Source organism: Physella acuta, unplaced genomic scaffold (assembly GCF_028476545.2).
Source record: "Physella acuta isolate Inbredline_101_S28 unplaced genomic scaffold, ASM2847654v3 ptg000112l, whole genome shotgun sequence".
NCBI lineage: Eukaryota > Metazoa > Mollusca > Gastropoda > Physidae > Physella > Physella acuta.
Window position 1 is genome coordinate 203,072 of NW_026731632.1, and position 5,967 is coordinate 209,038.

The 5,967-nt window shown below is 33.1% G+C and overlaps 1 long non-coding RNA gene across 1 annotated transcript; it reads left to right on the forward strand.

Annotated features, from left to right (window-relative positions):
* Nucleotides 1-2,679: 2,679 nt before the first annotated feature.
* LOC131934575 (uncharacterized) lies at nt 2,680-3,444 on the forward strand. Its single transcript, XR_009385806.1, has 3 exons — nt 2,680-2,721; nt 3,153-3,216; nt 3,318-3,444. It is a non-coding gene; the product is annotated as an uncharacterized LOC131934575 (long non-coding RNA).
* Nucleotides 3,445-5,967: the final 2,523 nt, after the last annotated feature.

Genomic DNA, 5,967 nt, shown 5'->3' on the forward strand with positions numbered 1-5,967 from the left:
ACAGTAGGGTTCTAGAACCGCTTTCCTGTCACTGCTGTTTCAAATAAAGTAATCAGGGAAATAGAACAACAACGCGTGGTAGCAGGGTACATGAAAGAACCACTTAAGTTTTACTGGGATTTAATTTTCCGAAAATAATTGTATAAGACTTGTGTCTAATGATACTGAAAATAAATCAACGGGGTTTGTTGTTTATATTTTTGATGCCGTAGGCAAATTTTGATTTCAGGTTGGTTAAGTGAAATCTATTGTGAGAAAACCAACTCAGGCGTCTAAAAAAATACACCATTAGAAGCAGTATAATATTATATAATATCTTCATACCGAGTCAATTTCTTTTCTAAACCGGAATTCATTAAGTCCTTATTTCTACAGATTTTTATTAAGATAAAATATTTTATTTTGGTTGAAAAAAATGCTTTCTGGCAACAAGCATTTGGAACCATTTGGGACCAGCTTTTCAAGCCTATAATTATTGTAATAATATAATTATCTCAGCCGTATTCCGAGTGATAAGAAAAGATAAAATAAAATAAAAGGGAGGCTACTATAAATGGCCCTCGCCCAACAAAGATGCATATTCACTAAACGTAATCGAACGTATAGGCCTACACATTGACAAAAATAAAATAAAATAAATATTATGTGTTTAGAAAACCAACCTTAGAATACAATTTTCGCACATATAAAAAGCAATAAAGGTAAAACATAACCCAGTCAAACTCTTGTAACCTATATGTAACATTAGATTTAACACCCAAACAGCAGGAGTCCATTATATTTGTACCACTGTAGCATTCCATAGCTGACCATACAACCTGTTACCAATGTTTTAATACCCACAGACATTCACGGTCTGAAATCGCGTTCATTGTATTACTTGTTCAATTAAATCGCTGATTACAGATCTATTCTTTTATTTTGCAGATTCTTTAGTGTAGACGCAGTAGTTTTAATCTGATGCTGAACAGTACAACAATTGTGTTTGTTTGCAACTCAACTAGAACATTATACGAGTTTAGGAGTTAAGTCTAAAAGATAAGCTTCTAGGATTTAAATTCCATGTCAGTTGTTTTATTATGTTGCTACTGTACTGCATTGGGTTTAAAGATTTGCTGGTGAGATTTAAAAACAATGTTATAGCTGAATTGTGAGTTAAATTAGGATTTAAAGCCAGGGATAGGTAAGCTAAAATATGCTGATCTCTTTTAATGCTGTATTAATCCAGGTTTTAAAGAGAGATGCGTTTGTGAGATTAACCTGGAAGATTTAGCCCCAAGACGATTGTAAGTGTATGCTGGTAAAACAGTGGCGTAGTCAGGGGTTGAGTTACGGAAATATTTAAAACTCGGAACAAACCAATTCTTTACATTTCTGTTTATTGTAGGAAACTCGAAGTATGGGTAGATGAAAAAATTGGTAACGCATTGATAAAACCCTTCTTATATATCCCGACAGACTTTCTTCTATTCCCGCGGCAACAAGCGAGGACGGGTACTCTAGTGTTGTTACAAAAAGTTTAATTATCTCATCAGTCTTAAAGTAGATAAGTGGAGCCTGTTTATTGTTATTATAAAGAGTTAAATAAGACTTCTGTATCATTCCTGTACTAAAACCTACTGAACGATAAAGTAAAATAGTTACTATAAATAGTAACTGGCCCCACCGATGTATATGTTAACTTACCGCCACTGTACGTATACAGAGCTTAAAAAAAAACAACTAAAAACTATAGTCTATTATGAAAACCACCATTAGAATACAGATTTTGTGCATATAAAAAGCAACAAAAAGCAGTTCGTTATGCTGGGTAAATAATTCCCAGTTTGACTTTCCCACATGTAACGACAGCTTAAACACCCGACCAGTAGAACTCGTATCTTGTACCATTGTAGCATTCCATGGCTTAAAACAAGAACCGCATCCAATGTTTTAATACTTACAGATATTCACTTGCTGAACTTGTGTTATTTGTGTTACCCGTATAAAAAATCACACATTACAAATCTAGTTTTTTAATTTTGAGAATACATTATTGTAAACACAGTAGTTTCAGTTTGATGTGGATTAGTAGCCTTTAACAATTGTGTATGTTTTCTACCAACATGTATACGGGTACAGGTCCAAGGGACAAGTCTGTGAGTTTAACTTGGGGATTTATTTATTTATTTATGCTACGTGGCAATTTGTAGATAATTTTTTGAAACAGGACGAGTAGAGGTAAGAGTAAGTTCATAGTTTTCACTTAGGTACAGCTCTTTACTTCACTGGCAAAAAAAGTTACCATTAATTAATTACTATTGACTGGACAAAGTTCCCATTCATCGAACGAATTTATCATTCATTGAACGACGTTACCATTCATTGAACGAGGTTACCATTCATTGAACAAGGTTACTATTCATTGAACGAGGTTACCATTCATTGAACGAGGTTACCATTTATTGAACAATGTTACAATTCTTTGAGCGAAGTTTCCAGTGATTGATAGAAGCAGAATGTTTGATTAAGAACGATAAAGAAGAAGAAACAGGTAGTCTAATTTAACATACCTTTGAAATCATAGCCCCCCCCGCCCCCAACCTGTGTATTCCGACCTCTGGTCAGTCCGCCTTTGGATGCCATTAATCGAGTAGCATTGTATTTCTCCTATAAAACAGGTCGCTGTCTCAGATTGACACACTCCTGCTGCTCAGTTTATGCCATCTCAACATGAAAATGGTACGTCAAATACAGTTTTGGTATTGATATAACAACACAATTATTTAAAACTTTGTGACATTTTGTGAATACTAAGAATAACATTTAATAAAAAAAGATACATGTATAATAAACTTGAATCTGAATGTTACATATCACAGATGATGGTCTAATTGCACTAATGGATCTTGGCATTCATGTTCAATACTATATTTTGCAAAATGCATAATTTTCTGTAAGCAAACAGCAATATGATAGGAATTTAGTAAAGTTGGTTCAGTGCGATTAATAAGTAAAGCTATTAAGTTAATCAATGTTTTTTTGTGCATTCAATATTACGTTAGGCAGATCAGTATATAAACAGATGTCCAATTGTCTTAGACAGCAAATCTAAGGTTAAACAAAATAGCAGGTTCATTCATTTGAATACACTAACTCTACTTTACCTGCAGGTTTCCGGAGTTTTCATGCTTGGCGTTTTCGCTGTTGTTTTTATTACGTTTGATGTTTTGAATGGTAAGCAATTTAAATAATGATGTCTTAAAAGTCAAGTGTAAACATGTTTTCAACATCACATGCATTCTAGTTTTGGATTTTAAAAAGAAATTTTGTTTTAGGATATGTTGTTGGAAAAGTTGTGGGATGTTATTTCGAGGGGGAATTACACCAAAACGGGGAAACTTTTGTTTCTAATTGTTTAAAATACAAATGTAACGATGGAACGAGGACCTTGATCGAAGGGGGTAAGTTATGATGTGATAGTGTGGTAAGTTATGATGCGGCTTACTTCATATGATTAACTAATGTATTTATTGAATGATTGATTCACTGATTAATTTATTTGTTTGATCATTCGTTTGTTAATTTTCTTATTTATTTATTTGCTTATTTTTTATTTTTGCTTATTTTTTATTTTTTGTTTGGTATATATTTATTTATTCATTTATTAATATATTTATTTATCTAATTAATTAATTAAAGTACTTAACTAATTTATTAATTCTATACTAAACATTGGTGTAGATTCTTTCATGTAGTGTAATATTATCTCAAATGTGATTAAATGCGGCGTTTTATTAAAAGAACAAACAGAATTAGGGGGTAAACCGTGGACTCCTATGAATTTATTGTCATAATACCATGGTATTCTATCTAAATATTTTTTAAAATCTGTATATTTGTATAATTGTTTATGTATGTTTAGAACAGCCATCTAAAAACTAACATTGAGATGGTTATCCCCTCTACCTCACCCCAAAATGCGATAGGCGATATTTGTTTAGAGAGAAATAAATGTCATACCTAGGTAAACGCTGGGTGACGTAATAAATCTAAAGTTTCAGGATAGTGGTGAATGGATGGAGTTCACCAATCTCCCTACCCGGTACTTATCCGTGAAGTACATTTGGGAAACATGTAAATGTGGTACTCATAGTACTATGCCGCCAAAGGGTGTGTGTGTGTGTGTGTGTGTGTGTGATTTCATTTAGGATCTCAAAATTCGAACAAAAACAACACAATTATGTTCTTTGTATCTTGATAGACTAATGTTTTTTTTTAAATATCTACTACAGCAGTGATTGTTCTATAGTAACTAACACACACTATTGCATTAACAAAAAAAAAAGCTACTGAAGCAAACTTACAAACCTCTTCCATGACTTTTCACCCCTATTGCAATTTAATGTTAATATTCTTGTACAAAGCACATTAAAAAGCAATTTCTTCTCTTAATTATTATTATATAATTATTTTAGAACGGTTTGCTAGACATTACTTCTTTCAAAATTTTAGGCGAGTATAAGTAAGAATTTAAAAAAAGTCTATTTTTTTTAAAAAAAGGTATACATGAGATATTAACATTTTTAAAACACGATTATATCTTGCCCAAAATTAGTGAAAGCATATTTTTGTGTGATTTTCTGTCTCAAGATATACTTTAGGAATTGTTTAAATGATTCATTAAACTAATAAACTACTTAAAAATTTAGTAAGACAGCCTACTAATATATATATATATATATATATATATATATATATATATATATATATATATATATATATATATATATATATATATATATATATATATATATATATATATACTAGCTGCATACCCGTGCTCCGCCACGGTAAATCTTTTTAAATGTATTATCATGGGAACAGATTTAATGATTTCATATACTATAGTGCTACACTTGCATATCCCCTTAAAGCAATTAAAGCAAAATGAATAAGCAGCTGGCCGCATCATTATCTTTCTATAAGAAGTGTGTAAAAAAGTTGCGCAATTGTAATCTTTATGTTTTTTGGAAGGGGTCTAAGAGAGACATAGTTTAATTAATGAGAATTCAATACCTTAAAATAACAGCTCTGACCACCATAAAATAGACCTTACAACACATAAACAGCAATTTGAAAAAAAAATTCAACACTGTACCGACCCACACCTAACTCATTCTCCTAGCCCACAGAGTTTCTTCCAGCCATCTCTTCGGCCTCCCCCCCCCCCCCCCCCCCCCCGAAAAATTTCTACCGCCCCCCCCCCCCCACTCCCAAAGGAAATGAAATTTATATAATTTATATAGAAAATATATACTTTTAACAGTGTCCGCCCCCCTGGAGAAAGTTTACCGCCCCCCCCCCCCGGAAAATTTCAAGTGCCCCCCCCCCCCCCAGGAGAAAAAAAAGTCTGGAAGAAACACTGCTAGCCCAGGGGTCGGCAACCTTTTGATCCGCAAGCGCCTAAAGTTACAACCAAATTTTCAGTTTTTAAAGAGCCACAACATTTTTAGTTCAATATTCGGTGTTTGATTATGATTAGGTAAATAAATTTGATTTGTTATTTAAAATAAATAACTTTAAATATGAAATATAGACATGTTTCGCCAGAATAGTAAAATTAGTAATCAAATAATATTATTCTAGGACTATCTCAATCCACTTTAGAAGCTGTTAATTTTTATTTTATTTTTTCTTTACGGATATCACCGGCTCATGAGGTGTCTCCCATTAGCCAGTCAGGCCTCAACACGGCAAACGCCAACTAACTGGCTTGGATATCGGTTTGAATAACTTGCATTGTATGCTTCTATCCTTTGGTTCTCATAAGGCTTATCTTCTATCCCACTGAACGCAGGGTAAAGTCGTACCCCACCGTCCAGTAAAAATGAAATTATACAACTATTAATATGTGTGCAAGGAGCTGGAGAGCCGCATCTAGACGTCAAAAGAGCCGCATGCAGCTCGCGAGTCGCAGGTTGCCGA